Source organism: Desmodus rotundus, chromosome 4 (genome assembly GCF_022682495.2).
Source record: "Desmodus rotundus isolate HL8 chromosome 4, HLdesRot8A.1, whole genome shotgun sequence".
NCBI classification, from domain to species: Eukaryota; Metazoa; Chordata; class Mammalia; order Chiroptera; family Phyllostomidae; genus Desmodus; species Desmodus rotundus.
The window spans coordinates 64,933,232-64,956,416 of NC_071390.1; the positions used below are offsets into that span (position 1 = coordinate 64,933,232).

Consider the following 23,185-nt stretch of genomic DNA (forward strand, 5'->3'; position numbering starts at 1 on the left):
TTAAACAAACTCTTATAAAAATTAAAAATAAAAAAAGAAAGAGGCTAAATAGAGCACTACTTTTTAAAATCTTTATCTACTGTGATTGTGTTAAACATAATGATACTAGGAATATGTTTTATATTAGGGAGAGTGGTTGTTAAATTATAGATTGGTATAAAGCATAATTGGATATTTAGTAGTTAAATGAATGGGTTTGGATAAAATTCTGCAAAGTTGTGTGGAATGCGAAGAAGAGATGGCCCAAGAAAGAAGAGAGAAATAACAATTGGGGAGGTAGAAGGACTTGTTAGGAGCGTGCTAGAAACTCAGGAAAGGGAGTTTCACAATTTGAGTAGTCAAGTACTGTGAGTGCTTATTTGACAGTTTGGATTTCACTGTTGTCTTAATAGAGATGAGAAATAGAAGTCAGATTGCAGGACATTTAGGAGAAAACGTTGAGTGAGGACACAAAAGCAGTGAGTGGGTGTCCTACACTCACATTAAATATTTTGGAGAGTACCTATAGCAGGCCTGTCCCTTGGGTAAGGCAATTTATGTTGCTTTCCAGGATCCTGTGTTGGTGTGGGAGGTAGGGATGACTCAGGGGCAGTTGTTTACTTTTTCCCTGAATATTTAAATTCAGTTTTAACATTGTGTCTTTAACCAGAGTCCAAAGAGCCTATGCAAATTGCATATAATGGGCAGTCCTACTTTGGTTGAGTTGCCCCGATCTTCTCCTTTCTAGAGACACCCCTGCATTTAATACTGTGGTAGCTTAATCTTACTATTTTTAATTGTCCTTTTATTTCTTGCATTAGAATATTAAAGCTCCTTGTCATTGTTGTTGAATTCCCAGTACCTACCCTAATGCCTGGCACATAGTATCGAGTAAATATTTGTTATATGAATGATTGAATGAATAAATCAATTACTTGTCTTTAAGTACAAGAGAATTCCAATTTGATGGTTTCTCAGATTCAAAAAAAAGTAGAACGCTTCAAGAAAGAGGGTTTGCTAAGCAAGATTCAAGTGGTAGGCAGTCAAAGAAGGGCTGAAAACTGACCTTTGGATTTGGCTGCTACAGGTCATTGGTACCCATAGTAAAAAGCACCCTGGCGAAATGATTGGAATTAGAGCCATATTTAAGTGGGTTGAAAAATAAATGGGAAGTGTGAACAACACAAAATGATATAAAAGTTTTTGTTTTTTATTTTTGTTTTTAAAGATTTGAAGCTAAAGGAAAGAAACCATTGGAGAGAATCCCAAAAACTCGAGAAGGGGAGTTCATTTTCATGGGAACTTTATACATTTCATTTGAATATGTCTAAGTATTCTTGCTCTTTCACTTGGTTTTGAGATCTTTTAAACTTGAAGATTTTTGCTGTGCTCTTTGGTGCCCTCTAGTGGACAATCTAATAATGACATGCAAATAGTAAAATGTTAATTAGATGTAATATACCAAGTTATTCCTTATGCAAGTTATTCTTTCTATGAGGATTAGATGATGGCGGGATATGTGGTTACAGCAATTAATTATGCTTAGTCCTCTTTGATTTATTATGGATCAAATCATACTGTAATTTTGTTTCCTTCATAATAACTCCCTGTTGTTAATTGTTTGAACATTGCAGTGTATCTTTGTTTTAGCTGCTGATACGTTAACAGCTGCCGTCATTGTTCTCAACTCTTATTCTGCAGTGTTAGACTTAGGTCCACTGTTGTGTAACTGTTGGAGCATCATATTTAGTTTGGTGATTGTGAACGAAAAGCCTGAATTACCAAACAAAAATATTCGATTATTATGAAAATAGTGCACATTCATTATTCATTATAATCAAACTTTTAAAATATGGAAATTAATAAATTGATCCTTAATGTTACTTCTCAATGTTTTTTATTCTAGGATTTAAAAAATATTATATTTAAAACAATATAGGAATACCTCTGTAACCACACCTAGTTAAAAAAAAAACATATTCAGTACATTACTATATCTCCCTCAAAAAGTTAAGTACAATCCTGAATTTGGTGTTTTTTCTTAGTCCCATTTTAAAACTCAGTATATTGATATCATTAGTTATATATCCTTCAAATTACTTCTTTCACTTAAAGTTATATTTGTAAGTTGTATCCATATTGACATATAACTCTTGGTCACTTACTTTTGCTTCCATACAGTAGCCTTTGAGTATTCCATGATTTATGGAATAAATCACGGACATTTAGGTTCTAAATTTTTGCTTAAAAAGTCTCTCATGATCATTATTGTACATGTTTTCTTGTGTGTATATATGTACAAGAGTTCTCCAGGGCAGGAACTTGGAAGTAGAATGCTGTGGCATGTGCATCCTTAGCTTTCCCTAATTGTTTTTTAAAGTAGTATACCAATGTACTGTTCTAGTAGTAGTGAAGAGTTTCCCAATCTAGAGTATTATTAGACTGCTTATCTCTCTTCCCAGTTCTGTGGGAATGAAACAGTATTTCTTAAAAATAACAACAAAAGCAGAAGACATATTTCAAGACACTTAAAAACATGTACAACAGTAGAGTGGTTAGTGCAGTGAACCTCTGTGTGTTCTGTCACTCTGCCTCAACAGCTATCAACACATGGCCCATCTTACTTCATCTATACCCTCACTCCCTCTTTCCCTCCCAGTGTTCTAAAGAAATCTGAAATGTCACACCGTTTTATCTGCAAATACTCATTATGCATCGCCAGCACATAACTCTTTCATACATAGCTTCACTGACATTATCCCACTAAAAAATAGCAATCTCTTAATGTAATAAAATATCAAAGTTTCATTTTCTTTGTCTTATAATATGTTAGTATTTGTGTCTTCAAATCAGGATCTAAATAAGGTCCATTCATTATAATTGGTTTCAATCTACAGATTCCACTCTCCCTTATAACATCTACCTTGAGATGTTAACAGCCTTGAGATGTTGAGATTAATGATCATTGATTAGAAAATGCACTAATTTATTAGGATTTTGTGCTATTCTATCACTCCTTTTTTTTTCTTATTAGCAGAATATCTCTGTAAAGAGAGGTTTCCTCTCATCAAATAGTTGGTCATCTTGTGTACTGTTAGTAAAGAAAGAATAAATTTTCTTTCATTTCATTCACCAACTTTTAAAACAATTACTTAGTCAGGCACTATCCTCCAAAGGGGATGATTGAGTGAGTTTGTTTTAGTTATCCTTATGAACTCATGGATTTAAACATATTTCATGTGTTCCAATTCATACAGTAATCATTCTCATTGATGCTCAGGTTGTCCAACTTGGACCAGTGGGAGCCTCTTTAAGTTGACTCCTGAGTTCTGTTGACGCAGTCCTAGTAGTCCTTGATAGTTTTCTTGCTTCCTGGTATGATGAGATATTTTGTGTTCATTTTGTACATTTTCTACCCCAGAACTACAATCAGCCATTTCTCAGAGGAGTCCAGGTCAACATAGCCAACCCTGCTTGTATGTACCAAAATTCCAGTCTCTCAGAAGCAAAGAATGTGGTCATCATAACTTTGTTTTACATAGATAGTTTAGGCACAGTGTGCTGTTCTTACCAAGGAAAGGTGCAAACCCTCCTGAAATCTTAAGTTCACAGATGCTAGCCAAGGGTCCACCTTATAAGTAGGCCTTTTTAAGAACAGTAATCTCAGGTTCTATTAACTCTTTTCTGCATAGATGCCTATTAGACTTTTGTGGCAAGGAGGAGTAAGTAAAAATTTTGATAAGGAAGAGTTTAGAGGAGAGGTTGTGATAGAGACATACATGTGGTAGTTATTAGCATATAGAAGACATTTAGAGCCCTGAGACTGGTGAAATCACATAGGGAGTAACTACAGAGAGAGATCTAAGTACTGGGCCCTTGAGCAAGAAGTTGAGATGAGGAGTTGGTGAGGTAGAGTGAGAATCCAGAGGATATAATGTCCCTAATGCCAAATCAAGAAAGTGTTCCATGAAGGAACGAGTGATCAACCTTGTCAAATGCTTACTCAAGATGAAAATAGAGAGTTGACAGATGGCAATGTGGAGGAGTTATTGGAGGCCTTGAGTGGTTTGGACCAAAGCTTGACTGGAATGGGTTTAAGAGGGAATTGGAGCAGAGGGAATATACAAGTAGACAAGTTTTCTTTCAAGGAATTTCACTGTAGAGGAGTTCGGAAAAGTGGTGCAATAGGTGAACAGGTATAGGAAATGAGGAATAACAGCATGAAAAAAAAATAACAGCATTTTTCATGTTGATGGAAGTGCTTCAGTATAGAGAAAAAAAATTAGTGATGTAGAGAAAAGGGGATAATTTTTGGAGCCTGAGCAGGAAAGAGGGACTAAAAATCTAATGTCTCAGTGAAGAAGAGATAGAAGAGATGGCCTCTATCTCTTCTACACTAAGCATGAGCAATTCATCCATAGTAATATTAAGGCAAGCAAAATATATGGGTATGATAGAGGTGAGCAGATTTGTTTTTGTGAGCTTGTAGATGAAAATGGTGTCATGGTCACCTGCTAAACTTGAGGACAGGAGAGGAGATGCTGGAGATTTAAAAAGTGAAAAGGTATAAAAGAGTTATCTTGGAGTGTAAATGGATAAAGATAGGATCGTTAGGTACCAACTTGAGGTTAGTGGTAATAAACTTAAAATGAGACTAGTTTTCAGATGATTGTGAATATTTTTTTTCTGGTTGCTCCAGCCATTGGGCAATAGGTGCAGAGTAGGTGATGATTCAACCAGTGTTTGAGTTTAGCTGGGCAAATATCTTGGAGACGAGAGCAATAGAATTAGAAATGTATAATAGGGAGTGATTACAATAGTGGACTATAGAATCTAAGTGGTTAAAGAGGGAAGTGAAGAATGAGGCTTTTTTAAAAAGAACAAACAAACCCACATTTATTGCACAAGTAGTCATTGAAATCCTTAAGATGAGCTGGGTGCTGCAGTAGCTGCCCTCTTGGGTTTAGGTTTTGTTCCTTGACGGAATACATACCTGAATCTTCAGTATACAATTTTGAGGTGCCTCATGTGACCAGTTCCTGTGGTTTTTCATGGTTTAGCCTCAGGACTCTAGTTATTCTTCCTCTTCTGCTTGGTGGGGTGGTTGCATTTGCCACAGGTGGGCTTCTGAAGGCAGTAGGCCTTCGAGCCGCAGTGGGGCACGGTGTATGTATGTTGTTGCAGTGCTGGCTTAATGATGATGAGCAAAACTGAGGCTTTTAAAATGTGGTACCATCAGTGTGTTTATTGTAGTTCCCATGCAGTCAGAGTTGTTTGAGTTGTACATTTAGAGGGAGTAAGTTGGAAGACAGGAGAAAGTAGAGAGTTGAAAGGTAGAATGAAATTAGGGAACGGTGTGCAGTCGTAGGTAATGGTAGAGTATATTATTATGAGAATGGATAACTGAGGTTAAGGTGAAGAATAGAATAATGGAAGAGAGGAGGTCAGGGAACCAAGAAGCCAAGGTATTGGAAGGATCATCCACATTGATATTGAAACCACAAGATTTAGGTTTGGAAGAGGTGACAATGAGCAAATCTTCAAAGAATGATAAGAGTGACTGGGAATTATAGCTGTCATTCTTTTGCTTGTTCCTCGTTTCCTATATACTTCGAAACTTTCTGTGCTTTCATATAGACTTTTCATGATTGGAAATCTTATCTTTTATAAGGACCCTGTACTCTAATCAAAGGCCCTTAATCATATCAGTCTTTTATAACTCTGTCTTTACAGATGCTATTTCTTTTGTTTTAATGGTCTTAGCCACGATGCTTGCCTTCCATAGAAGCATTCTTCCTCAGTAGATTATCGTTTCCTGTTTATAACTTATAGTATCTATTACATTCTTCTGAAACATTCATTATTTTTCTTTCCTTTTTGTTTTTTTAAAGCCAGGCTGATAGTTCCCTTAGGCCAAGAACATTATCTGTCTTTTTGTCCCTGTAGTACTATTTTTTTTTTACAATTTTTTTAATTTTAATTTTTTTAATTTTTTAAAATATATTTATTGATTATGCTATTATAGTTGTCCCATTTCCCACCCCCCTCACTCCACTCCATCCTGCCCACCCCCTCCCTCCCACATTCCCCCCCTATAGTTTATGGCCATGGGTCATACTTATAAGTTCTTTGACTTCTACATTTCCTACACTATTCTTACCCTCCCCCTGTCTATTTTCCACCTATCATCTATGCTACTTATTCTCTATACCTTCCCCCCTTTCCCCTCCCACTCCCCTATTGATAACCCTCCATGTGATCTCCATCTCTATGGTTCTGTTCCTGTTCTAGTTGTTTGCCTAGTTTGCTCTTGTTTTTGTTTTAGGTGTGGTCATTAATAACTGTGAGTTTGCTGTCATTTTTACTGTTCGTATTTTTTATCTTCTTTTTCTTAGGTAACTCCCTTTAACATTTCATATAATAAGGGCTTGGTGATGATGAACTTCTTTAACTTGACCTTATCTGAGAAGCACTTTATCTTCCCTTCCCTTCCAAATGATAGCTTTGCTGGATACAGTAATCTTGGATGTAGGTCCTTGCCTTTCAGGACTTGGAATACTTCTTGCCAGCCCCTTCTTGCCTGTAAGGTCTCTTTTGAGAAATCAGCTGACAGTCTTATGGGAACTCCTTTGTAGGTAACTGTCTCCTTTTCTCTTGCTGCTTCTGAGATTCTCTCCTTCTGGTTAATCTTAAGTAATGTAATGATGATGTGCCTTGGTGTGTTCCTCCTTGGGTCCAGCTTCTTTGGGACTCTCTGAGCTTCCTGGACTTCCTGGAAGTCTACTTCCTTTGCCAGACTGGGGAAGTTCTCCTTCATTATTTGTTCAAATAAGTTTTCAATTTTTTGTTCTTCCTCTTCTCCTTCTGGCACCCCTATAATTCGGATGTTGGAACGTTTCAAGATGTCCTGGAGGTTCCTAAGCCTCTCCTCATTTTTCCGAATTCTTGTTTCTCCATTCTTTTCTGGCTGGATGTTTCTTTCTTCCTTCTGGTCCACACCATTGATTTGAGTCCCAGTTTCCTTTGCATCACTATTGGTTCCCTGTACATTTTCCTTTGTTTCTCTTAGCATAGGCTTCATTTTTTCACCTGGTTTTCGAACAAATTCAACCAATTCTGTGAGTGTCTTAATAACCAGTGTTTTTTTTTTTTTTTTTTAAATTTATTTATTGTTATTTAATTACAGTTGTATGCCTTTTCCCCCATCCCTTCACCCCACCCCAGGTGAACCCACTTCCCTCCCCCCTCTCCACCCTCCCCCTTGGATTTGTTCATGTGTCCTTTATAGTAGTTCCTGTAATCCCCTCTACCCACTGTCCCCGCCCCCACCCCCCCACCCCCGCCCTTGCTATTGTTACATTGTTCTTAACTTCAATGTCTCTGGTTATATTTTGTTTGCTTTTTCCTTCTATTGCTTATGTTCCAGTTAAAGGTGAGATCATATGGTATTTGTCCCTCACTTCCTGGCTTATTTCACTTAGCATAATGCTCTCCAGTTTCATCCATGCTGTTGCAAAGGGTATAAGCTCCTTCTTTCTCTCTGCTGCGTAGAATTCCATTGTGTAAATATACCATAGTTTTTGGATCCACTCGTTTGCTGATGGGCACTTCGGTTGCTTCCAGTATTTGGCTATTGTAAATTGTGCTGCTATGAACATTGGGGTGCACAGATTCTTTTGGATTGGTGTTTCAGTGTTCTTAGGGTATAATCCCAGCAGCGGAATTACTGGGTCAAAGGGCAGTTCCATTTTTAGTTTTCTGAGGAAATTCCATATTGTTTTCCACAGTGGCCTCACCAGTCTGCATTCCCACCAACAGTGCACTAGGGTTCCCTTTTCTCCGCATCCTCTCCAACATTTGTTTGTGGATTTGTTTATGTTGGCCATTCTGACTGGTGTGAGATGATACCTCATTGTGGTTTTAATTTGCATCTCTCTGATGGCTAGTGATGCTGAGCATCTTTTCATATGTCTCTGGGCCTTCTGTATGTCTTCCTTGGAGAAGTGTCTGTTCAAGTCCTTTGCCCATTTTTTAATTGGGTTGTTTGTCTTCCTGGAGTGGAGTCGTGTGAGTTCTTTATATATTTTGGAGATCAGGCCCTTGTCTGAGGTATCATTGGCAAATATGCTTTCCCATATTGTTGGTTCTCTTTGTAATTTGGTGCTGTTTTCTTTAGCCATGCAGAAGCTTTTTATTTTGATGAGGTCCCATTTGTTTATTCTTTCCTTTATGTCCCTTGCTTTAGGGGATGTGTCTGTGAGGATGTTGCTGCGTGGAATATCTGAGATTTTCCTGCCAATGTTTTCCTCAAGGACTTTTATGGTGTTACGGCTTATATTTAAGTCTTTTATCCATCTTGAGTTTATTTTCGTGTATGGCGTAAGTTGGTGATCGAGTTTCATTTTTTTGCACGTAGCTGTCCAGATCTCCCAACACCATCTGTTGAAGAGACTGTTTTTGCTCCATTTTATGCTCCTGCCTCCTTTGTCAAATATTAATTGATCGTATAGATTTGAGTTTATTTCTGGGCTCTCTATTCTGTTCCATTGGTCTATGAGCCTGTTTTTATGCCAGTACCAGGCTGTTTTGATTACCGTTGCCTTGTAATACAGTTTGATATCAGGTATTGTGATACCTCCTGCTTTGTCCTTCTTTCTCAAAATTGCTGCTGCTATTCGAGGTCGTTTATGGTTCCATATGAATTTCTGCAATGTTTGTTCTATATCTGTGAAATATGTCATGGGTACTCTAATAGGGATTGCATTGAATCTATAAATTGCTTTGGGTAGTATGGCCATTTTGATGATGTTAATTCTTCCAATCCATGAACATGGTACATGCTTCCATTTGTTTGTATCTTCCTTAATTTCTTTCTTCAGTGTTGTGTAGTTTTCTGAGTACAGGTCTTTTACCTCCTTGGTTAGGTTTATTCCTAGGTACTTTATTTTTCTTGTTGCTATATCGAATGGGATTTTTTTCCTGATTTGTGTTTCTGCAGTTTCGTTGTTGGTGTACAGGAATGCCTTTGATTTCTGGGTATTGACTCTGTATCCAGCTATTTTGCCAAATTCATTTATTAGGTCGAGTAGTTTTTGAGTGGAGTCTATAGGGTTTTCCATGTACACTATCATGTCGTCTGCAAACAGTGACAGTTTCATTTCCTCCTTTCCAATTTGGATGCCTTTTATTGCTTTTTCTTGTCTGATTGCTGTGGCTAGGACTTCCAATACTATGTTGAATAGGAGTGGTGAGAGAGGGCATCCTTGTCTTGTTCCTGATCTTAGTGGGAAAGCTCTAAGTTTTTGTCCATTGAATGTGATGCTGGCTGTAGGTCTCTCATATATGGCCTTAATTATGTTGAGGACTGCTCCCTTTATTCCCACTTGGCTGAGTGTTTTTATCAGAAATGGGTGCTGTATCTTATCGAATGCTTTTTCCGCATCTATTGATATGATCATGTGATTTTTGTCTTTGCTGTTGTTGATGTGATGTATTATGTTTATTGATTTGCGAATATTGTACCATCCTTGCATCCCTGGGATGAATCCCACTTGGTCATGGTGGATGATCTTTTTAATATATTGCTGGATGCGGTTTGCTAATATTTTGTTGAGAATTTTAGCGTCTATGTTCATCAGCGATATTGGCCTGAAGTTTTCTTTCTTCGTTGTGTCTTTATCTGGTTTTGGGATTAGGATGATGTTGGCTTCATAAAAAGAGTTTGGGAGTCTTCCATCAGTTTGGATTTTTTCGAATAGTCTGTGAAGGATAGGGGTTAGTTCTTCCTTAAATGCTTTGTAGAAATCTCCTGTGAAACCATCTGGTCCAGGGCTTTTGTGTGATGGGAGTTTCTTGATGACTGCTTCAATTTCCTTTGCTGATATTGGTCTGTTCAGGTTTTCTGCTTCTTCTTCAGTCAGTTTTGGAAGATTATATTTTTCTAGAAATGTGTCCATTTCATCTAGGTTTTCAAATTTCTTAGCATATAGGTCTTCATAGTAATTTCTTACGATCCTTTGTATTTCTGTGGTATCAGTTGTAATCTCTCCACTTTCATTTCTAATTCTGTTTATTTGGATCCTCTCTCTTTTCTTCTTGATAAGCCTACTTAAAGGCTTGTCGATTTTGTTTATGTTTTCAAAGAACCAGCTTCTGGATTCATTGATCCTTACAATTGTGCTTTTAGTCTCTATGTCATTTAGTTCTGCTCTGATCTTGGTTATTTCCTTCCTTCTGCTTGCTCTGGGCTGTCTTTGTTGTTGTTCCTCCAGTTCTTGTAGGCGTAGGGTTAGGTTGTTTGTGTGAACTGTTTCTAACTTCTTAAGGTAGGCCTGTATTGCTATGAACTTCCCTCTCAGGACTGCCTTAGCTGTGTCCCATAGGTTTTGGGTTGTTGTGAGTTCGTTTTCATTTGTTTCCAGGAAGTTTTTGATTTCTTCCCTAATCTCGTTCTTGACCCATTCATTGTTTAATAGCATGCTATTCAGTCTCCATGATTTTGAGTGTTTTGGGTTTTTACCCTTGGGGTTGGTTTCTAGTTTCAGACCCTTGTGGTCAGAGAAGATGCTTGATATGATTTCAATTTTCTTGAATTTGTTGAGGGTTGCTTTGTGTCCTATCATGTGGTCTATCTTTGAAAAAGATCCATGGACACTTGAAAAGAATGTGTATTTTGCTTCTTTGGGATGAAAAGCTCTGTATATATCAGTTAAGTCCATTTCCTCTAGGGTATTGTTAAGTGACACAATATCTTTGTTAATCTTTTGTTTGGAAGACCTGTCCATTTTTGATAGTGGGGTGTTAAAATCCCCTACTATAATTGTGTTGCTGTCAATATCTTTCTTGAAATCCTCCAAGATTTTCTTTATGTATTTGGGTGCTCCTATGTTGGGTGCATATATATTTATAATGTTTATGTCTTCTTGGTGGATTCTTCCTTTGAGTATTATGAAGTGACCTTCTGGGTCTCTCTTTATGGCCCTTCTTTGGAAGTCTATTTTGTCTGATATGAGTATTGCTACCCCTGCTTTTTTTTCCTGTCCGTTTGCTTGGAAAATTTGTTTCCAGCCCTTCACTTTCAGTCTGTGTAAGTCTTTTGTCCTGAGATGGGTTTCTTGTAGGCAGCATATGTGTGGGTCATGTTTTCTTATCCATTCAGCTGTTCTATGTCTTTTGATTGGAGCATTTAATCCATTTACATTTAAGGTTATTATCGATAGGTAGTTATTCATTGCCATTATTTCCTACCTGTGTTCCTCTGTCTTTCTCTTTTCCTTCCTTTCCTTAAAGCAGTCCCTTTAGCATCTCTTGCAGAGCTGGTTTGGTGGAGCTGTATTCTTTTAGACTTCTTTTGTCTGGGAAGCTCTTTATTTGGTCTTCTATCTTGATTGAGAGCCTTGCTGGGTAAAGTAGTCTTGGTTGGAGGCCTCTGGTTCTCATTACTTGGAATATTTTTTGCCATTCTCTTCTGGCTTGGAGCGTTTCCATTGAGAAGTCAGTTGCTAACCTTATTAGGGCTCCCTTGTATGTTACTTCCTTTTTCTCCCTTGCTGCCTTTAAGATCCTCTCTTTGTCTTGGAAATTTGCCATTTTAATTATGATGTGTCTTGCAGTGGGTCTCTTTGGGTTCCTCTTGTTTGGGACTCTCTGTGATTCCTGGATTTGGGTGACTTTTTCTCTCATCAGATTAGGGAAATTTTCCATCATTACTTTTTCAAACAGGTTTTCTATCCCTTGCTCTTCTTCTTCTCCTTCTGGTATTCCTATTATACGGATATTGTTACGTTTCATGTTGTCCTGCATTTCCCTTATTGCCTCTTCATTCTTTCTGAGCCTCTTTTCCTTTTCTTGCTCCTTCTGGGTGTTTTTTTCTACTTTATCCTCCAGCTCGCTGATCCGATCCTCTGCTTCATCAAGTCTGCTTTTAATTCCTTCTACTGTGTTCTTCAATTCAGAAATTGTATTCTTCATTTCCTCTTGGCTCTTGTTGATATTTTCTATTTCCTTTTTCATGTTGATATAGTTTGCAGTGAGTTCATTGTAGTTTCCTTGTAGTTTCTGGTAGTTCTCTTTGAGCTCAGAGAGCTCAGTGAGCTTCCTGATGACCATTGCTTTGAACTCAGTATCTGATAGTTGACTTGCCTCTTTTTCGGTTAGTATTCTTTCTGAGACTTCCTCCTTTCCTTTCATTTGGGAATTGTTTCTTTGTCTTCCCATTGTTTGTGAGGCTCTTCTTGTTGGCCTCTGCTTCTTAAATTGCTTTGTTCTGAATCCCTGGGTTTATGATATGAACTTCTATGGTAGAATGCCAATGGGATTCGGTGGTGCTGTCTCCTTACTCTCCTGTGCTCACTGGTCTTGAGCTGACGTTTATGTGTTTAACACGGTCTAACTCTAGTCTTTTCAGCACTCCAGGTTTTGTTGTCGCACCTGTGGGAAAAATAGAAAGGGGGGGAGAAAGAAAAGGAAAAAACAAACAAACAAACAAACAAACAAACAAAAAAAACCAAAGATGGGAAGGAGGGAAAAAGGAAATAGGAAAGGAGGAAAGGGAGGAAGGAGGGAAGAAGGATTAAAGAAGGATCGGAGGCAAGATAAGAAGGAATTTTAACCAAAATTAAAACATAGAAATAGATAAAAGAAGGGAGGAAGAAGACATAAAAATGGTAAAGGATGGGAGGAAGAAGGAATGAAAGAAAAAAAAGAGAGAGAGAGGAAGAAGGAGTTCAGGGGGAAAGGAAAAGGGAAAAAAAAAAAAAAAAAAAGGGGAAAAAAAAAATCTTCTGTTGGCTTTAAACCGTTCAGGTTATTTCTGCTTTTGTCCTGTCTGTGCAACGGGAGGGGGTGGTTGGAAGGATTGGTTTCACTTTTCTTCCTTCCTGGGTCACACTCTTCACTGTTTTGTAGGTGTGGTCCCTGGCAGTCAATCAGGCCGTTGATCAGCCAATCCAGCAGCTTTGTTCTTGGGACTCTCGAGTGGCCGCTCCAGCCGCTTTGGCTCCGGGCGCGTGCAAGCGCAGCAGGGGAATCCAGCCGCTTCGGGTTTGTGACGTTATTTGGGCTCTGAGCGCGCAGCCGGCCGACCAATCGAGCCGCCCAGGCTAGGGAGGCTGGCGCGCTGCAAGCTGCTGGTTCAGCCGCCTTGGTGTTACGACTCTCGCCAGCCCCTTTGTGCTTGGGAAGTGCGCATCCAGCCGGCCCTACGCTTGGTGAGCGCGCAGCCCGCCGCCGAGCCAGAGGCTCTACGCTTGGGGGCCCGATCCAGCCGCCCGGGGCTTGAGACTCTCGGGTGGGCGGGGCCGCCCTGGGACCGAATCACTCGGTCCTCGGTTCCGAGGTTTTGGGTCTGTGGGTGGAGCAGCTAGTCTCTGCTCCAAAAGATCTCGGAGGTTTCAGGTGTGGGCGCCCCTCGGGGGTTGCATGTATGGGCCCCGTTCGCTAATCTGCGCGCGCGCTACCGCGCGCAACCGGACCTCAGGTGAGCGCCGGTGCTGCTTATCCCGCGTTCCCCGTTCGCAGTCCAGGGGCGGAGGGGGGAGGGGCGCCAGGGGCCTCGGCCACCACCGAGAGTTCTCTAACTAGCCCCTGAGTGTCTCTATTTTCTTTTTCTTTTTGAGAAATTCCTCCTTTTCAAGCCCCCCTGGTCCAATCAAGCACCTGGCTGCTCACAGCGCAGCCTGGCCCTCTCCCAGGACTCCTGCAGCAGCCCCTGCGCCAGGGCTGGCGCCTCTGCAGCCCTTGTACCGCGCGGTCCCGGGTCCCGGGGACCTTATTGTCCTTGAGCACTCTTCTTACCGTCAGATCTTTCAATGTCCTCTATCTTTGGTCTCTAATCTTCGTATATGCTGGAGTACTGTTGGCTGTTCGCTCTGCTCCTCAGATCAGCTAGGTATTTCCCTGGCGCTGAGGGGAAGTGGATTCTGCTCCCACCTATGTTGCCGCCATCTTCCCCAATAACCAGTGTTTTGAACTGTGCATCCGATAGGTTGGCTATCTCTTCCTCGCTTAGTTGTATTTTTTCTGCAGCTTTGATCTGTTGTATCATTTGGGCCATTTTTTTTTTTTTTGTCTTGGCATGTCTGTTACTTAAAGGGGCGGAGCCTTAGGTGTTCCCTGGGGCGAGGTAACGCTGGTCGCTGCGCTGTGACACTGTGCATGGTGGAGAGGCCGAGAGGGAGCAATGGTGCCCACTCCACTCTCCACCGGACCTCAATCTCTCACTCTGCTACCCCCAATCAAACTGTGCTGGTTCCAGAGTGGGTGGGCTTGTGCATACCCTAGGCCCCTGTGGGTCTCTCCAACGAACTCTCCTGTGAAGCTGGGAGTGTCTCCTGCTGCCGCCCCAACCCCCACAGGCGTTTTCAATCAGAGGTCTGAGGCTTTATTTCCCCGAGCTGGAGCCCTGGGTTGCGTGGTCTGCTTTGCCCCCCGCCGGTTTATCTGTGCTGGAATGTGGGGCCGCAGGGTGCTACCCTCCGCTCTGCCTGCCCTGTTCTCTGCCACTCTGAGTCCGGCCCTCTAGGTTTATCTCTGTGAATGCGGGGCCGCAGGGTCTGCTTGTGGTCAGACTGCCTGCCCCGTTAGTCCCACACTCCGCCAGTCTCAGTCCCGCCCCGGCATCGCGAGTCCTCTCTGCCCTGGCTGCCTGTCTCCGCCCCTCCTGCCCCTCCTGCCGGTCTGGATGAATGTTTAGTTTTTATTTCCTTGGTGTCGGACTTCCTTGCTGTTCGATTTTCTGTCAGTTCTGGTTGTGTGAGGAGGCGCAGTGTGTCTACCTGTGCCGCCATCTTGGTTCTCTCCCTGTAGTACTATTAAAAGAAGTTGCCAGGAAACTCTAAATGGATCTATTTAATATATACTTTTTGAAAGTCAGTTATTATTATGTAAATAATGCTGTGATTGTTTTTATCTCAGTAAATATGATGTTTATATCAAGTGCCACAGTTAATGAAGAAAGTTTAAATTATAATGAGTTTCTTTTATCCATATACTACAAAATGATGACTCTTAATCTTTATATTTATATTTTAGAGAAGATTTAAAAATATAGAAGCAATTAATGACTATGCTAACAAATTGGAATGAAAATAGATAATGTTGTCACTTGTACATTTTGAAGAGAGCCTCAGTTTTTTATTTTCTTTCCCTTCTGGTTTGGGCCTTCTCTTTTGGCCTTGGAAATCGAATTCACAATTGAATGTAGGGGGCCCTAAATTTACTGAAATAATCTATGTAGTAAAGAAAACAGGAAATTTAAAGGTGAATATAAAATAATTGAACAAATGCCTTTTTTCCCCTCCTTGTTAAATGCCTTTTCTCCCTACTAACTTGTTATTTAAATGGTGCAAATTTATACAACACAAGAAATGAGCATACTAAGAATTTTTTTACTTATTTGAGTTACTATGTTTAGCTTTATTTTTCTTAAAGAAAGTGTTTTAATAGTATCTAATTTATTTTTTCTTTTCATTATATTTTTTCTTTACAATTTAATTTCAATTTTATTTTGTATTGGTTTCAGGTATACAGCCTAGTGATTAGGCAATCACATACTTTCCATAGTGTTTCCCTTGATATTTCTAATACTCAACTAGCACCATACATAGTTATCCCAATATTATTGACCATGTTTCCTGTACTTTACATCCCCATTACTATTGACATTTTGTTACTGTTGATATTTTGTAACTACCATTCTGTATTTCTTAATCCCTTCACCTCTTTGACCCAGTCTCCCAATCCCTTCTCCCCTCAGACAACCACCAGTCTGTTCTTTATGTCTAAGAGTCTATTTCAATTTTGTTTATTTTGTTCTTTGGATTCCACATATAAGTGAAATCAGTCTTTATGTGACTAACTTATTTCAGTGAGCATAATACCCTTTAGATCAGGGGTGTCAAACTCATTTTCACTGAGGCCACATCAGCCTTGCAGTTGCCTTCAAAGGGCCAAATGTTAATTTTAGGACGGTATAAATGTAACTACTCCTTAACAGTTAAGCAAGAGCTCGGCACTGCCACTGGGTAAAAACAAGGTGGAAGGCTGGATTTAGCTCGAGGGCCTTGTGTTTGCCACCTGTGCTCTAGATCCATAAATGCTGTTGCAAATGGTAAGATTTCCTTCTTTTTTTTAAAAGAAAGATTTTATTTATTTATTTTTAGACAGAGAGGAAAGGAGGGAGAGAGAGGGGGAGAAAAACAGCAATATGTGGTTACCTCTCATGTGCCCCCCACTGGGGACCTAGCCTGCAACCCAGGCATGTGTCCTGATTGGGAATCATACCAGTAAACCTTTGGTTTGCAGGCTGGTGCTCAGTCTGCTGAGCCAAAACAGCCAGAGCAGATTTCCTTCTTTTTATGGCCAAGTAATATTCCCTTGTATATTTGTACTACAGTTTTCTTTTTTTTAATTGTTGTTCAATTACAGTTGTCTGCATTTTCTCCCCATCCCTCCACCCCACCCCAGCCAAACCCACCTCCCTCTCCCACCTCCATCCGCCCCCTTGGCTTTGGCCATGTGTCCTCCATACTAGTTCCTGAAAACCCCTCTAGCCACTATCCCCTCCCCACGCCCTTATGGCTATTGTTAGATTGTTCTTAACTTCAATGTCTCTGGTTATGTTTTGTTTGCTTTTTTTCTTCTGTTGATTATGTTCCAGTTAAAGGTGAGATCGTATGGTATTTGTCCCTCACCTCCTGGCTTATTTCACTTAGCATAATGCTCTCCAGTTCCATCCATGCTGTTGCAAAGGGTATGAGCTCCTTCTTCCTCTCTGCTGCGTAGAATTCCATTGTGAAAATGTACCATAGTTTTTGGATCCACTCATTTGCTGATGAGCACTTAGGTTGCTCCCTATAAATTGTGCTGCTGTGAACACTGGGGTGCATAGGTTCTTTTGGATTGGTGTTTCAGGGTTCTTAGGGTATAATCCCAGCAGCGGAATTGCTGGGTCAAAGGGCAGTTCCATTTTTAGTTTTCTGAGGAAATTCTATACTGTTTTTCCACAGTGGCCGCACCAGTCTGCATTCCCACCAACAGTGCACTAGGGTTCCCTTTTCTCCGCATCCTCTCCAACATTTGTTTGTGGATTTGTTTATGTTGGCCACTCTGACTGGTGTGAGATGGTACCTCATTGTGGTTTTAATTTGCATCTCTCTGGTGGCTAGTGATGCTGAGCATCTTTTCATATGTCTCTGGGCCATCTGTATGTCTTCCCTGGAGAAGTGTCTGTTCAAGTCCTTTGCCCATTTTTTAATTGGGTTGTTTGTCTTCCTGGAGTGGACTTGTGTGAGTACTCTATATATTTTGGAGAACAGACCCTTGTCTGAGGTATCATTGGCAAATATGTTTTCCCATACTGTTGGTTCTCTTTTCGTTTTAATGCTGTTTTCTTTAGCCCTGCAGAAGCTCTTTATTTTGATGAGGTCCCATTTGTTTATTCTTTCCTTTATGTCCCTTGCTTTAGGAGACGTGTCTGTGAGGATGATGCTGCATGGAATGTCTGAGATTTTCCTGCCAATGTTTTTCTCAAGGACTTTTATGGTGTTACGACTTATATTTAAGTCTTTTACCCACCTTGAATTTATTTTTGTGTATGGTGTAAGTTGGTGATTGAATTTCATTTTTTTTGCAAGTGGCTGTCCAGATCTCCCAACACCATCTGTTGAAGAGGCTGTTTTTGCTCCATTTTATGCTCCTGCCTCCTTTGTCAAATATTAATTGACCTTAGACACCTGGGTTTATTTCTGGGCTCTGTCTTCTGTTCCATTGGTCTATGTGCCTGTTTTTATGCCAGTACCAGGCTGTTTTGATTACAGTGGCCTTGTACTGTAGTTTGATATCAGGTATTGTGATCCCTCCTGCTTTGTTCTTTTTTCTCAAAATTGCTGCAGCTATTTGGGGTTGTTTATGGGTCCATATAAAGTTCTGAAATGTTTGTTCCATATCTGTGAAATATGTCATGGGTACTCTAATAGGGATTGCATTGAATCTATAAATCACTTTGGGTAGTATGGCCATTTTGATGATGTTAATTCTTCCAATCCATGAGCATGGTACATGCTTCCATATGTTTGTGTCTTCCTTAAGCATCTTTTCATATGCTTTTACGGGTCTTTTACGTCCCTGGTTAGGTTTATTCCTAGGTACTTTATTTTTCTTGTTGCTATGTCAAATGGGATTTTTTCCCCTGATTTTTGTTTCTGATGTTTCATTGTTGGCTTAGTGATGTGGATCCCAGCCAGCAGGATCCTGTGTTGTGGCAGCAATAGACAAATACACATGGACTACAGAAATCCTGTGGAGAAAAAGGGACAGCATGGCTACTCTCTAAGTGAGAGAGGGCGAGAGGGATAGAGAGAGCCCAAGAGAGAGCTGACCCCTCCTTGGACAAGCTTTTATTGTTTTTCTGGGCACATTACATCAAGGATGATCCTCATTTACGATGCACAGGTTCACTGTAGGTGATTACCTTTTACAGACAACAAAGGACAGAATACTGCTGATTACTTCAAAGAGAAGGATGTTACAGCTCAAGGGGGAAAGTCGTTGAACTGGTTACACTCCATACTTGGGAGGTTTAGCACAGACTTTAGGAAGTTAGAGATGCTTGATAAACATTTGCTGCCTCAATTCAGGGTGAGGGAGTTTTAGCAAAAGAAACTCTCATAGCAGCCTAGGTACAATGCAGGCCTGATTCCCCATGGGAGAACCTGTTCATGGGCGTGGGTCCTGCCTGCTGAACCTCGCACCCACTGACTTTTCCAAGTGGCAGCTGAGCTACATTTCCCACGTGTGGAACGGTTCCCCATAGTGTACAAGAATGCCTTTGATTTCTGAGTATTGACTTTGTATCTGGTTTTGCCAAATTCATTTATTAGGTCAAGTAGTTTTTTGGTGGAGTCTATATATTTTTATTTATTGATTTGAGACAGACAGACAGACAGACATCAATTTGTCATTCCACTTACTTGTGCATTCATTGGTTGATTCTTGTATGTGCCCTGACTGGGGATCAAACCCATAACCTTGGCCTTTAGCATGTTGAAATGACTGTAACCAAATGAACTACCCTGCCAGGGCTCTAAATACTTTCTTATAATCCTTTGAATTTCTGTAGTGTCATCAGTTGTTACTTTTTCTCTTTTGTTTCTGATTTTATTTATTTGGTCCTCTCTCTTTTTTTTGATGAGCCTGGTTAAAGGTTTGTCAATCTTGTTTATCTTTTCAAAGAACCACCTCTTGATTTCATTGATCTTTTACATTTTTTAGTCTATGTTATTTATTTCTGGCCTAGTCTTTATTAGTTTCCTTCTACTCACTTTGGGCTTTGTTTTTAATTTTTTTTCTAGTTCCCTTAGGTATAAGATTAGATTGTTTATTTGAGATTTCTTTTGCTTCTTGAGGTAGGCCTCTGTTGCTATGAATTTCCCTCTTAGGATTGCTTTTGCTGTGTTCCATAGATTTTGGAGTGTTGTGTGTCCATTTTCATTTGTCTCAAGGTGACTATTGATTTCTTCATTGAGCTCATTGTTTACCCATTAATTGTTTCTTTAAAAAAATTTTAAAACATAATTGATTATGCTATTACAGTTGTCCCATATTTTCTTCACTTTATTCTCCTCTGCCCTGTACACCCCCACCATCATTCCCCCACCTTAATTCATGTCCATGGGCCATACATATATGTTCTTTGGCTTCTCCATTTCCTATACTATTCTTAACCTTTCTGTTTATTTTGTACCTACCATTTATCCTTATTCCCTGTACATTTCCCCCCATTCTCCCTCTCCCCCTCCCTGCTGATAACCCTTCATGTGATCTCTATTTCTGTGAATCTGTTCTTGTTGTAGTTGTTTGCTTAGTTTCATTTTTGTTTTTGTTTTTTTAGGTTTGGTTGTTAATAACTGTGAGTTTGTTATTTTACTGTTCATATTTTTGATCTTTTTCTTAGATAAATCCCTTTAACATTTCATATAATAAGGGCTTGGTGATGATCAATTCCTTTAACTTCACCTTATCTGGGAAGCACTTTTTCTGCCCTTTCATTCTAAATGAGAGTTTTGCTGGATAGAATAATCTTGGCTGTAGGTCCTTGTCTTTCATAACTTTGAATATGTCTTTCCAGCCTTGCCTGTAATGTTTCTTTTGAGAAATCAGCTGACAGTCTTATGAGAACTCTTTTGTAGGTAACTCTCTCCTTTCTTCTTCCTGCTTTTAAGATTCTCTCCTTATCTTTAATCTTGGGTAATGTAACTATGATGTTCCTCGGTGTGTGCTTCCTTGGGTCCAACTTCTTGGGGACTCTCTGGGCTTCCTGGACTTCCTGGGAGCCTATTTCCTTCACCAGATTGGGGAAGTTCTCCTTCATTATGTTTTCAAATAAGTTTTTAATTTCTTGCTTTTCCTCTTCTCCTTCTGGTACCCATATGATTTGGACATTGGAATGTTTAAAGTAGTCTCAGAGGTTCCTAAGCCTCTCCTCACTTTTTTTGAATTCTTGTTTCTTTATTCTGTTGTGGTTGAATGTTTATTTCTTCCTTCTGTTCCAAATGGATGATTTGAGTCCTGGTTTTCTTCCCTTCACTGTTGGTTCCCTGTATGTTTTCCTTTATTTCACTTTTCATAGCCTTCACTTCTTCCTCTATTTTGTGACCACCCATAATCATTTCTGTGAGCATTCTGATTAGCAGTGTTTTGAACTGTGCATCTGATAGGTTGGTTGTATCTCTTCATCACTTACTAGTATTTTTTCTGGAACTTTTATCTGTTCTTTTATCTGGGCCATATTTTTTGTCTCAGTGTGCCTGTTATGTAGTAAGTGGTGGAGCCTTACATATTTGCTGGGGTGTGGCTACCCACATCACTCCATTGTTGTGCTGTCTGTAGGGGAGGGGACCAAGAGGGAACAATGCCACTTTATGGCTCTCGGCCAACTTTCAGTCACTTCCTCTGCTACCCGCAAGCAAATTGAGCCCTTTTCGTGCAGATTCCCAGGTGGGTGGTTTTGAGTACATTCTAGAACCCTGTGGGTCTCTCCTATGAACTCTCCTGCAAGGCTTGGAGTTTCTCATGCTGCCTCAACCCCCACAGGATTCTTCAGTCAGAAGTTTTGAGGCTTTATTTCCCTGTGCTGTAACCCTAGGTTGCATGGTCTGTCTCACTTCACAATTGTTCCTACTGGTTTATCTGCACACAAATGTGGGACCTGTGCTTTGCCAGCCCAGGTCCTCCAGATGCCGCCTTGCAGTGAGTGAGTCCTCTCCACTTTAGCTGTCCATCTGGGCCCCACCTACTGGTCTGGATGAATGTTTCTTCTTTAACTCCTTAGTATCAGACTTCCATACAGTTTGATTTTCTGCCAGTTCTTGTTGTTTGTTGTTTTTGAATTTGTTGTTGTCCTTCTTTTGGTTGTATGAGGAGGCAAAGTGTGTCTCCCTATGCCTCCATCTTGGCCAGAAGTCCCATTCATTGTTTAGTGACATGTTATTTAACCTCCATATGTTTGTGTTTTTTCCCTTTTTTTAATGTACTTGATTCTTAGTTTTATATAATTGTGGTTGAAGAAGATGCTTGATATGATTTCAATCTTCTTAAATTTATTGAAACTATTTTTTGTGTTCTAACATGTAGTCTATCCTAGAAAATGTTTCATGTGTACATGAAAAGAGTATATATTGAACTGCCCTGAAAATATCAATTAAATCATCTGGTCCGGTGTTTCATTTAAGGTTACTGTTTTCTTGTTGATTTTTTTTGTGTGTGTGGAAGATATCTATTCATGTCAATGGAGTAATAAAATGCCCTATTGTGACTGTGTTACTGTCAAGCTCTCCCTTTATGTCCATTGATGTTTGCTTTATATATTTAGGTGCTCCTCTGTTGGGTGCATAAATGTGTAAGAGGGTTATATTTTTCTCTGTTGGATTGACCCCTTTATCATTATGCAATGTTTTTTAATCTCTTGTTATAGCCTCTGTTTTAAAGTCTGTTTTGTCTGATAAAGAATTGCTACCCCAGCTTTTTCTTTTTTCCATTTGAATGAGATACCATTTTCCATCTTTTTACTTTCATTCTGTGTATATTTTTTTCGTTCGGAGGAAGATCTCTTGTAAACAGCATATATGGGTGTGTTTCCTTATTTATTCAGCTCCCCTGTGTCTTTTGATTGAAGCATTTAATCCATTTACATTTAAAATGATTATTGAGAGGTATGTATTTATTGCTATTTTTTCTTTATAACTATATTCTCTTTTGTTTCTTCTTCTTAAAGAAGACCCTTTAATATTTTTTATAAATAATACTAGCTTAGTAGTAGTGAACTCTTTTAGCCTTTTTTTTTGTCTGAGAAGCTCTTTATTTCACCTTCAATTTTAAATGATAGTCTTATTGGGTAGAGAAGTCTTTGGTTGTAGGTCCTTTCTTTTCATCACTTTGAATATTTCATGCCAGTCTGTTCTGGCCTGTAAAGTTGCTGTTGAAAAATCAGCTGACAATCTTTTGGGAGCTCCCTTGTAGGTAAGTAGCTGCTTTTCTCTTGCTGCTTTAAATATTCTCTCTTTGTTTTTAATCATTTGTATTTTAATTATAATGTTTCTTAGCATGGACCTTGTTTGAGTTCATTTTGTTTGGGATCTCTGTACTTCCTGGAACTGTGTGCCTTTTTTTTTCAACAGGTTAGGGAAAATTTTAGCCATTATTTCTTCAAATAGGTTCTTGATTCCTTCCTCTCTCTTTCCTCCTTGTGGTATCCCTATGACACAGATGTTGTTATGCTTCGTGTTATCCCAGAGGTACCTTAAACTATTTTCATTTAAAATTTTTTTTTTCTTTTTTTGCTTTAATTGGGTGTTTTCTGTTTTCTTGTCTTCCAAATATCTGATTCAATTTTCTGCTACATGTAGCCTGCTGTTGATTTTTTCTAGTGTATTCTTTTTAAAAAAAATTATATTTATTTATTTTTAGAGGGAGGGGAAGGGAGGGAGAGTGGGAAGAGAAACATCAATGCGTGGTTGCCTCTTGTGTGTGCCCTACTGGGGACTTGGCCTGCAGCTCAGGCATGTGCCCTGACTGGGAATCAAACTGGCAACCCTTTGGTTCACAGGCTGGAACTCAATCCACTGAGCCACACCAGCCAGGACATCTAGTGTATTCTTCATTTTAGATATTCTATTCTTCATTTCTGACTGGTTTTTATATATGTTTTCTA

General features: G+C 39.6%; 1 protein-coding gene across 2 annotated transcripts in view; it reads left to right on the forward strand.

Moving 5' to 3' along the window:
- The window catches only part of SHLD2 (shieldin complex subunit 2), a 161,972-nt gene that overhangs the window by 69,869 nt on the left and 68,918 nt on the right, over positions 1-23,185 (forward strand). The window contains exon 1 of one of the 2 annotated variants that reach the window (XM_053922072.2): positions 13,030-13,187. The exons of the other annotated variant lie outside the window; for it this stretch is intronic. The gene's annotated coding sequence lies outside the window, so the exon portion shown is untranslated. Of the gene's footprint in view, positions 1-13,029; positions 13,188-23,185 lie in introns of those variants that run through there. 2 annotated transcript variants of the gene reach the window in all.